Here is a 12,006-nt window from a genome sequence, read left to right on the forward strand (position 1 = left end):
AGCAGTCAACAACAGATTTCTGAATGTTTGACTATCTACAATACTTAATGGTAACTGATCACAAGCTATTGATTTGAGTAGAGCTTTTGTTAATGCTTTTTGAGTGGCATCATATGAAGCAAATCGCTGGGAACAACAAGTTTGAAAAAATGACTTGATAGGTGGTTGACTCTGATCTACCTATCTATCTATCTATCTATCTATCTATCTATCTATCTATCTATCTATCTATCTATCTATCTATCTATCTATCTATCTATCTATCTATCTATCTATCTATCTATCTATCTATCTATCTATCTATCTATCTGTCTTCTTCGTGTTTTCCTGGTGTTTTCTTTTGAGGTTTATATATTTAGGATAAAGATTGGGAGAACATCTCTTCAAATGCGTGATCAAGTTTGATGAAGCCTTGGTTGAAAACTTAAATTTCTTTTTGCAATTGTTGCAGCAAGCCTCAGTACTGGTCAAAGATTTAAAAAAAACTCTGACAGTGGCATAGGAAAGGGTTCAGCACAGGTTTCGGAAGAGTTTATTTGCTGTTCATCCATTTTTGAAATATTAAGATTTAGACTATATTGTAATTTACTAAGTTTTCTGTTGCTGCTGAAGTATGCTAAAGCATGGCTGAATTATCTAGTTAACGAGGCACGCATAGCACATCTATGTAAATAGGCTTAATTATTTTATGTTGTGCTTGTCAGGTCTCAATAACAATGTAATTGAAATTGTAATTAGGCAAAAATTTTATCAAATTACAATTACAATTACAATTACACAAAATAAAAATGCTTCAATTACAATTACAATTACAATTACATGAAAAATGTAATTAATTACATTCAGCTCAATTACAAATTACAATTGATCCAACTCTGCTCTGTACATTGCTGGTAGCGATAGATAAAGTTGTTGTTGTCGCAGTGAATCTGCTCGCCATAGTAGCTTTTCGCACGTGTGGAACATTTCCTCCAGTGATGTACGGAGATTCCCAGGTCAGGTAAGGAAACTCTATACAAAGACGTAGAGTTGTAATGAAGTAGCATCTTATGTGATCCAAGTAGTTTGGTGGGGGGGCAGTTGATTTTCGAGGGTACTCGCCATATAAACATACGATTGCCTGTTAAGCAATATCCACGCTCGATTGAGCACGATGCTAGCGATCCCAGCGACGACGTCATTGTGTCCGTGACGTAATCGTAGTAGATTGTAGTGTGAAACAGGAAGTCGTTGGTTACAGTCCCTGACGCTGAAGTCGGCCAGACAAACTTGTAATGGACGGCATTCCGTGTGGAGTACGCTGCAGGATTAGATTGGATGAGTGGGCCATTCGATGAAACTTTGGTTTCATTCCAAGACGTACATTTTTGATTGTAAGGTGGGTGTGCGTCAATGGTATTGGCCGATTTTTGATAACTCCCAAAAAAGAAGTAAATGGTGCTCCAGGACGTAATCTGTGAAGTGCAAACTGTTGCAGGAATCTTCTGGAGATGCAGATCTGGAGAAAACACGGTAGCAGAGCAGTTGTGTATGGTGAAGGGTGTCTGCTTTTGGCAATGCATGTCGTCATCAAAGGTATACAACCCAAGAGAGTGTGATCGTTGGCATAATAGAAATTCTTGGTCGGCTTGTTGGAAGTTCCTCTGTTCGGCTGATGAGAACAAGCAGAGGCACGAAAGCATCAAGCAAATGAACATGTTGCTTTTATAATTTGCGAAACGTTTCGGTGGAATAATTTTGCGACCAGTTCGAGACGTCTTTACAACCGTAGGAGGTTTTGTTGGCTCGGGAGCAGTAACAGTCGGTGGTACCGTTTGTCGTCTCGTTGAGGAGGAGGGCAGTGACTGCGGAGCAGGATCTTGCGTCTGCAAAGAAAAATTCTGTTGTTGATGCGAAGGTGTTGATGTTAAAGGGGCATCAATATCGATAGTGTAGCTAGGCTTTAGACGGTCGAGGGAAACGCGGTCCGGTTTGCCCTGGCGAGAAATAACAAAATACTTTTCGTATCTCTCCAATACTGGAAACGGACCAACATACGGGCGTTCTAACGCTCTTTTGACATGGTCACAGCGCACATAGACGCGGTCACAATGTTTCAAATCCGGGTGAACGTAGGACTGCATGAATTTCGTATGAGCGGTCGTTGGTGTAAACTGAAGGTCGTTGATGAATTCTCGATATGCACCGAGGTAGCTGGATGTAGGAACTGCAGAGGCAAGCTTGGCGTCTGAGAAGAAACCACCAGGGAGACGTAAGGTGTGTCCAAAAGCTAACTCAGCGGGTGTACATTTCAGGTCCTGAAGATAGCGATTACGCAGAGCTAGGACAATAAAACCCAATTTGTGAAACCAACGCTCAGGTTCATCGGAACACTTGATGTCGCGCTTGATCTCCGCATTTGCACGTTCCGTAATTCCATTGGACATGGGGTGGTAAGCAGTTGTCAGCTTATGTTGAATACCTAGAGAGCGCATAATTTCCGCCCAAGCAGAACTTGTGAAACACGGTCCACGATCACTTGTGAGGATGATTGGAACGCCGACCAAGGAACACCAGTGATTTACAAAGTAAGCGGCGACGGTTTCTGTGGTGGCATCCGGAAGTGGTATGGCTTGAACGAACCGAGTATATCGGTCAATACATGTAAGGATGTATTTGTAACCATGTGAGGTTGGAAGTGGTCCAATCAGGTCAATTGCAACATCGGAAAATCGACCTTCAGGAACTTTAAATGTCCCTGGTGCGGTTTTGGTGTGGCGGAATATTTTTCCTTCTTGGCAGTTTGGGCATTGCTGGACCCAGGTAGCGATTTGTTTACACATCCCTGTCCAGATAAATCGTTCCTTGATGAGCTTGATGGTGGCTTTCTTTCCAGGATGCGATAAGTTATGTAAGTGCAGAAAGACTTGACGTCGGAAGGAGGACGGAACCAGAACACGCTCTGTCTCGGCGGACACGTCACAAAGAATGGTTACGTCGTTATTGGGCAGCTTGCAGTCTTGGAGTTTGAGTGCTGTTGTCGCGGCGCGTAGTTTCTGAATGGCAGGATCAGTGATTTGAGCTTGTGCTATTTTTTCATATTCTAAAGGCGGCGGAAAATTGGAAATAGCATTAATGTCGGGTGTTGCATTATGCGACCTTGACAAAAGGTCCGCCACCACGTTATCAGAACCTTTGATGTGTTCCACGGTTGTCGTATATTCTGAAATGAACAACAATTGTCGGAATTGTCTTGGTGAGTAGTGTTCGGAGAGCTTCCCGAGACTAGAAACCAGAGGTAGATGGTCAGTACGTAAGGTGAATTGACGGCCTGTCAAGAAGTAGCGAAAATGTCGAATGGACTTGTAAGCGGCCAACAGTTCTCGGTCAAAGCAACTGTATTTCTGTTGACTTGCAGTCAGCTGTCTTGAAAAGAAGGCTAACGGGACAAGTTGGTTTCCTTGTTGTTGTTCCAACGTTGCTCCAATACCGGTCAATGAAGCGTCAACTGTTAAATAAGTTGGGGCGTGGAGTTTCGGAAACGCCAAAGTGCTAGCATTTGCAATAGCTTGTTTGCTATCAGCGAACGCGCGTTCTGCATCCGCATTCCAATGTAAAGGGGCGCGTTTGTTTCGATTGCCTGAAACTAGTTTGTACAGCGGCTGCAACATGGTAGAGCAATGCTTCAGGAAACGAAAATAATAGCAATAAACGCCCAAGTAACTTTTCAGCTGTTTGCAGGTTTTTGGCTGAGAGTAATCGAGAATGGCTTGCACTTTTTCTTGAGTTGGTCGTATACCCTCAGAACTTATGTGATGTCCTAGGTATTCAAGAGACTTGCGGTTGAATTCACATTTGCCGAAATTCAGCGTTAAGCCGAATTCATCAAGCCGTTGAAAAAGCATCTTAAGGTGTTCAAGATGTTCCGACAGATTACTACTTCCAATGATGATATCATCGAGGTAGGCAAAGATTCCAAGGTGCTGAAGAGGGCGTACCACTTCTCCTATGAGTCAGGAAAACGTCCGTGGCGCGACGGACAGACCAAACGGAAGTCTTGTATATTCAAATTGTCCAAGGAGGCAAACAAATGCCGTCTTATGAACATCCTCAGGAGCCACCTCAATTTGGTGGTAGGCGGCCTGGAGATCTAACTTGGAGAAGACAGTCTTACCATACAAGACATCTGAAAAGCTGTGTAGGAACGGAAGAGGGTAACAGCTGTCGGTTGTTTGTTTATTGACCAGTTTGTAATCAATGACAAGACAATACTTGTTGCCTGACGAGCCTTTAGGAACGAGTAACGCTGGACTTCCGTAAGGCGAATCACTGTAGCGGATGATTCCCCGTTCCAGCAAGCTGTCGATTTCTTTCTTCAAGATTTCCATTGTTTCTGGACTATAACGACGCGGGCGTGAACGCACAGGCGGACCTGTGGTATGAATATGGTGAACGATGGAATGTTTCACCGGTTTAACAGCAGCTGACAAGGGTTGTAGCAGGTACGGGAATTGATGTAGCAGATCGCCCACAGGATTTATCTGACTGAGAATGGATATTCGAAGCGGGTCATGTGCAAAAGGCTCTAACGTGTATTGTTGTTGGTTCGGTACATCTATCAGCTGTTTTGCTTTAAGGTCCAAGACAAAGTTGTAGTTAGTGAGAAAATCCAATCCCAGGATGCAAAAGGGTGTGTCCGCCAGCACAAACTCAAAGGGATAAGAAAAGCGAGGATGCAGAGAAACATTAAGCTGTTTAATGCCATACGTAGTAATAAGCGTGTTGTTGGCTGCAAAAAGCGGCGTTTTTGGTTCCCGATTTAATTTGTCAGCTGAACTAGCCGATAACAGCGAAGTTGCGGCCGCGCTATCAACATAAAAATGAATATCATTGCAGTAATCATAAACAGTCAACAAAGGGCAGCCTCTTATGGCAGCTGATGCGATCGACGGGGCTGAGCGTTCTATTGTTGCGTCGACCGCCAAGCGTTTTTTGTCGCTTGTGACTGTTTTTTCCACATGTAGCATGTTGGGTGACAGCGGCGCGCATCCCTTCCAAAACGCGCGTGATAGTAACATAAGCCATCAGAACCACGGGAAGCACCAGGGTAATCACCAGGGGAAGCACCATCGTAATTGTTGCGTTGATATTCTCGTTTCGGAAAGGTGGCAGGCGAATTTGAGAACCTGTCGTTGCGTTTGTTCGTGAAGGAAGAACCGCGTGGTCGTTGGTCATCTCGATCACAGACGTTGTAGTTGCCTGATTCGTGGAACCGTCCATTGTTTGCGTGTGACGATCGTTGTTGCCAAGTCGCGTTGAATGCTTTGCGTTGGTTTGCTGGATTTTCGTTGGAGTAGTAAGGATTTCTTGGTCCGAAACTCTTCGTTGCATGTTGTTGTCCTTCCGTATTAGTGATAGCAAGCGAAAGGTTGTTCCGTGCAGTTTGCGGTTGTTTAAGCAACAATACTTCGTGCGCTTTGTTTGCGAGGCTCTGTAGATTTTCATGTTCCACGCTGGCTAGCGCAATTGCGACGTACGGCGGTAACGCTTTGAGAAATTTCGCACGAATTAGTTTAACCACTGGCGGAGTAAGATTCTCTTGACCTACTGCACTCATCAATTCCCGCATTAAATGTTTGGGTGATTGACCATGCAGCGTGAGGTCAGCCAACAAAAAATCCAAATGATCCTCACGTTTATCAAAGTTCCTCAAAATTTCGTTGATCAAGGTGTCGTAACAGTCCTGAGCCGACGCAGAAGGCAAACGAAGTAATGCAAGGTCTGTAGCCGGTATTGCTTCTACTGCTAGCAAGTAACGGTTTGTTTGCGAAGCGATGCGATACAGAGAAAATTTGTGTTCCAGGTGGGAGATCCATGCTTCAGGATTGAATTTCCAAAAGGTAGGAAGCTTGACGTGTGAAAACAAATCGTTCCTCGAGGTAGTGTCCTGTGTCCGCACACTTATCAGTTCTTTCCTGTCAGCCCCCAGACCAGAGGGTCCGGCCGCCTCATTGCTGGAGGGCTCTGCCGATTGTTCTTCGTTTTCGTTCGACATGGTCGTATCCTGAATTGACTCGACGGGCCTTGTGGTTAATCGTGTGCTAATGTGATACTCTGACTTAGCTTTGCCTGGTAGAGAAGTAACTTTTCGTAGTGTCGGCAACGGTTTTGGCATTTATCAGAACCGATAAAAAATTCGCCGACACCGCGCAAAAATGTTGGGCACAAAAGATCCCGAAGAAAAAATTTCACGACAAAACTTTTATTGCATATTACAGCGCGGTGTAAAATGATAGCCTAAGCCAAGTGAGCATGCATTACGAGCTGGTGGGCATGCATTACAAACTAGGGTTGCAGCTATTTGTAAAAAGAACATGCAAAATCCACTTACCAGTGAAGAACGGGGCTGTAGGGATTGAAACACGTCGTGTCAACGTCGGGGTCACCAAAATGCAGAGATCACTGCTTGTCTTAACTTATGTTATTCGGACTTAATTTACCTGCCGAATTAATGATCTGACTCTGTGGTTGCGTGCGGTTAGAATGCTCTAACCTTACGTCTACTAACCGCAAGTTCTTACGATTAACAGATACAGTTTATCAGAAGCAATCCTTTAATGTAGGAACTGTACAGGTTCCGATTATAATACATTCACAAACTTAACATTCATCATTTAAAACAAGTTTAAGGAATTACAATTTCGCGAATAACGTAGCACGTTCGTACGATTCAGTATCTCTCTGTCTGCGGCGCTACTCGCGTATCAGTTCGAGTTTATAAAGCGGAGCGATGTGAACGGAAATATTCAACACAATATACACGAACATTTCAGAATGTGTGAACGATAAAAACAAAGCGTTGGCACTGGGAATTACATTCAGTTAAAACTGGAATGTTATGAAATCACCTGGTAACGCACTAAACGGCGTTTTCACATAAAGTTATTTAGGGCAAGTTTCCAAATATTACATTACGATTGCAGTTTTATCAAGTTGCAGCTGCAGCCAAATATTAAATGCTAGCTGCAGTTTTATCAAAGAACAATGTTTCAATAATTAAATGGCGCATACGTTTTCACAATTGATATAACGGTATTGAAAGCGGCTCCCAGGCCGCTACAGACGAAAAACGAAAGAAACTGTTATTGATTTTGTGCTTTTAACTACGTGTATGTTAATTAAAGGTGTGGCCCGCGGTTTCAACCAGTTGTTGGGATTTGGCCCTCTTGTACAAAAGGTTGCACACCCCTGTTTTAGTAGATTAGGCTTGCAGGGCTGTAGGCTTGGGTCGCTAGGTTTTTGAATAGACTTATTCCTTAAACATATTTGGGCAAATTTAAACCGGTTAGAACTGGTTTGAAAATATTTCCAAACATTTTTAAATATTTGAACATATTTGTGCAAATGTAAACCGGTTTGAACCGTTTTGGAAATATTTCCAAACATTTTGACATATATGGACATTTCTGGCGAAATTTAAAACAGCTTTAACCGGTTTGGAAATATTTCGAAAAATTTTAACGTATTTGGGCAAATGTAAACCGGTTAAATGCAAATGTGAAACGTAAACCGGTTTGAAAATATTTCGAAACATTTTGACATATTTATTATCTTAAAATATTTTGGAAGAATTTTGAAATCCTGTTCATTTATGTTCAGATAAAATACCAGGAGGATCTCAAAATGACAAAAGGAAGAGCGATCAAGGTCGTCGATGAGTTTTATTTGAGGAGAGTCCGACAAGCAACGAGGATATCGAGTGATCTGGAGTACAAAGGACTGAAGAACAAGCAGCAGGAGCGCACTCCCGAAAAATGTAAAGAAAAAAGTTTGAATCATTTAGTGTGAGAATTCCAGATTCAAGAATTTGCTCAAAAAACTGCATTAAGTCCTTTTATCCTACATCTCGGCGGATACAAAACTCAGCGAAGTGACCGGGCTTGTTTAGATGGTAATTCAAATTGAAAAATGGTACTTTGCATTGTTTAACATAAGGCTTCGGATAGGACTACAGACCCTTAATATGTTTGGGCAAATTTAAACCAGTTTGGAATAATTTGGAAACCTTTTGACATGTTTGGAAATTTTCGCCAAATTTAAAACAGCTTTAACCAATTTGGAAATATTTGGAAACATTTTGAAATATTTGAACAAATTTTGGCAAATGTAAACCGGTTTGAACTGGTTTGAAAATATTTGGAAATATTTTGATATAATTGGACATGTTTGGCCAAATAAAAGATTTTACTTGTTTGGAAGTCTTTGGAAACATTTTGAAATATTTGAACATAATATGTTCAGATATTTAAACATATTTGGGCAAATGTAAACCGGTTTGAACTGGTTTGGAAATATTTGGAAACATTTTGACATATTTATACATTTCTGGCCAAATTTAAAACAGATTTTACTGGTTTGGAAATTTTTAGAAACAATTTGAAATATTTGAATATATTTGGGCAAATGTAAAGCAGTTTGAAATGGTTTGGAAATATTTTGATACATTTTGACATATTTGGACATTTCTGCACAAATTAAGATAGCTTTTACCAGTTAGGAAATATTTCGAAACATTTTGTAATATTTGAACATATTTGGGCAAATTTAAACTGGTTTGAACTGGTTTGGAAATATTTAGCAATATTTTGATATATTTGGACATGTTTGGCTAAATTTAAAAAAGCTTTAACCGGTTTGGAATGATTTGGAAACATTTTGAAATATTTGAACATATTTGAACAAATGTAAACCGGTTTGCACTGGTTTAGAAATATTTGGAAACATTTTGAAATATTTGAACATATTTGTGCAATTGTAAACCGGTTGGAACTGGTTTGGAAATATTTGGAAACATTTTGACAGATTTGGACATTTTTGGGCAAATTTAAAACAGCTTTAACCGGTTTGGAAAAATTTCGAAACTTTTGAACATATTTGAACAAATGTAAACCGGTTTGAACTGGTTTGGAAATATTTCGAAACATTTGGACATATTTGAACATTTTTGGCCAAATTTAAAAAGCTTTTACCGGTTTGGAAATATTTTGAAACATTTTGAAGTAGTTGAACATATTTGGGCAAATGTAATACGGTTTGAACTGGTTTGGAAATATTTTGAAATATTTCAATATATTTGTGCAAATGTAAAATAGCTTTAACCGGTTTGGAAATATTTCGAAACATTTTGAAATATTTGAACATATTTGTGCAAATGTAAACCGGTTTGAACTGGTTTGGAAATATTTTGAAATATTTCAATATATTTGTGCAAATGTAAAATAGCTTTAACCGGTTTGGAAATATTTCGAAACATTTTGAAATATTTGAACATATTTGGGCAAATGTAAACCGGTTTGAACTGGTTTGAAAATATTTGGAAACATTTTGACAGATTTAAACATTTCAGGCTAAATTTAAAACGGCTTTTACCGGTTTGGAAATATTTTGAAACATTTTGTAATATTTGAACATATTTGGGCAAATTTAAACCGGTTTGAACTGGTTTGGAAATATTTGGAAACATTTCGACAAATTAGACATTTCTGGCGAAATTTAAAACAGATTTTACTGGTTTGGATATATTTGGAAACATTTTGAAACATTTGAATATATTTGGGCAAATTTAAAACAGCTTTAAACGGTTTGGAAGTATTTCGAAATATTTTGAAATATTTTTACTTATTTGGGGAAATGTGAACCGAACCGGCTTGAACTGGTTTGAAAATATTTGAAAACATTTTGACATATTTGGACATTTTTTTGCCAAATTTTAAACAGCTTTAACCGGTTTGGAAATATTTCGAAACATTTAGAAATATTTAATATTGAAATATTTTAAAATCCTATTCATTTATGTTCAGATAAAATACCAGGAGGATCTCAAAATGACAAAAGGAAGAGTGATCAATGTCGTCGATGAGTTTTATTTGAGGAGAGTCCGACAAGCAACGAGGATATCGAGTGATCTGGAGTACAAAGGACTGAAGAACAAGCAGCCTGAGCGCACTCCCGAAAAATGTAAAGAAAAAAGTTTGAATCATTTAGTGTGAGAATTCCAGATTCAAGGTTTTGCTCAAAATACTGCATTAAGTTCTTTTATCCTACATCTCGGCGGATACAAAACTCAGCGAGGTGACCGGGCTTGTTTAGATGGTAATTCAAATTGAAAAATGGTACTTTGCATTGTTTAACATAAGGCTTCGGATGGGACTACAGACCGTTAACATGTCTGGGCAAATTTAAACCAGTTTGGAATAATTTGGAAACCTTTTGACATGTTTGGACATGTTTGGCCAAATGTAAACAGTTTAGGAAATACTGGTGAACAGTTTTACATATTTGAACATTTTTGGGCAAATTTAAAACAGCTTTAACCAGTTTGGAAATATTTCGAAACATTTTTAAATATTTGATCATATTTGGGCAAATGTAAACCGGTTTGAATTGGTTTGGAAATATTTGGAAACATTTTGACATATTTGGACATTTCTGGCGAAATTTAAAACAGCTTTTACTGGTTTGGAAATATTTCGAAACATTTTGAAATATTTGAACCAATTCGGGAAAATGCAAACCGGTTTGAACTGGTTTGGAAATATTTTGAAACATTTGGACATATTTGGACATTTTTGGCCCAATTTAAAAAAGCTTTAACCGGTTTAGAAATATTTGGAAACATTTTGAAATATTTGAACATATTTGGGAAAATGTAAACCGGTTTGAGCTGGTTTGGAAATATTTGGAAACATTTTGATATATTTGGACGTTTTTTACCAAATTCAAAACAGCTTTTACCAGTTTGGAAATATTTCGAAACATTTGAATATATTTGGGCAAATGTAAACCGGTTAGAACTGGTTTGGAAATATTTCGAAACATTTTGAATTATTTGAACATATTTGGGCAAATGTAAACCGGTTTGAACTGGTTTGGAATTATTTCTAAACATTTGAATGTATTTGGGCAAATGTAAAACAGCTTTAACCAGTTTGGAAATATTTCGAAACATTTTGAAATATTTGAACATATTTGGGCAAATGTAAACCGGTTTGAACTAGTTTGGAAATATTTAGAAACTTTTTGAAATATTTGAATTTATTTGTGCAAATGTAAACCGGTTGGAACTGGTTTGGAAATATTTGGAAACATTTTGATATATTTGGACCGTTTTTGCCAAATTGAAAACTGCTTTAACCGGTTTGGAAACATTTCGAAACATTTGAACATATTTGTGCAAATATAAACCGGTTTGAACTAGTTTGGAAACATTTGCAAACCTTTTTACATATTTGAACATTTTTTTTCAAATTTAAAACAGCTTTGACCGGTTTGGAAAAATTTTAAAACGTTTGAACATATTTGGGCCAATGTAAACCGGTTAAATGCAATTGTCAAATGTAAACCGGTTTGGAAATATTTCGAAACATTTTGACATATTTATTATTTTAAAATATTTTTGAGGAATTTTAAAATCCTGTTCATTTATGTTCAGATAAAATACCAGGAGGATCTCAAAATGACAAAAGGAAGAGCGATCCAGGTCGTCGATGATTTGAATTTGAGGAGAGTCCGACAAGCAACGAGGATATCGAGTGATCTGGAGTACAAAGGACTGAAGAACAAGCAGCCTGAGCGCACTCCCGAAAAATGTAAAGAAAAAAGTTTGAATCATTTAGTGTGTGAATTCCAGATTCAAGAATTTGCTCAAAATACTGCATTAAGTCCTTTTATCCTACATCTCGGCGGATAAAGAACTCAGCGAGGTGACCGGGCTTGTTTAGATGGTAATTCAAATTGAAAAATGGTACTTTGCATTGTTTAACATAAGGCTTCGGATAGGACTACAGACTCTTAATATGTTTGGGCAAATTCAAACCAGTTTGCAATAATTTGGAAACCTTTTGACATGTTTGGATATGTTTGGCCAAATTTAAAACAGCTTTAACCGGTTTAGAAATATTTGGAAGCATTTTGAAATATTTGAACATAATATGTTGAAATATTTGAACATATTTGGGCAAATGCGTT

Source organism: Clavelina lepadiformis, chromosome 7, assembly GCF_947623445.1.
Source record: "Clavelina lepadiformis chromosome 7, kaClaLepa1.1, whole genome shotgun sequence".
Lineage (NCBI taxonomy): Eukaryota > Metazoa > Chordata > Ascidiacea > Aplousobranchia > Clavelinidae > Clavelina > Clavelina lepadiformis.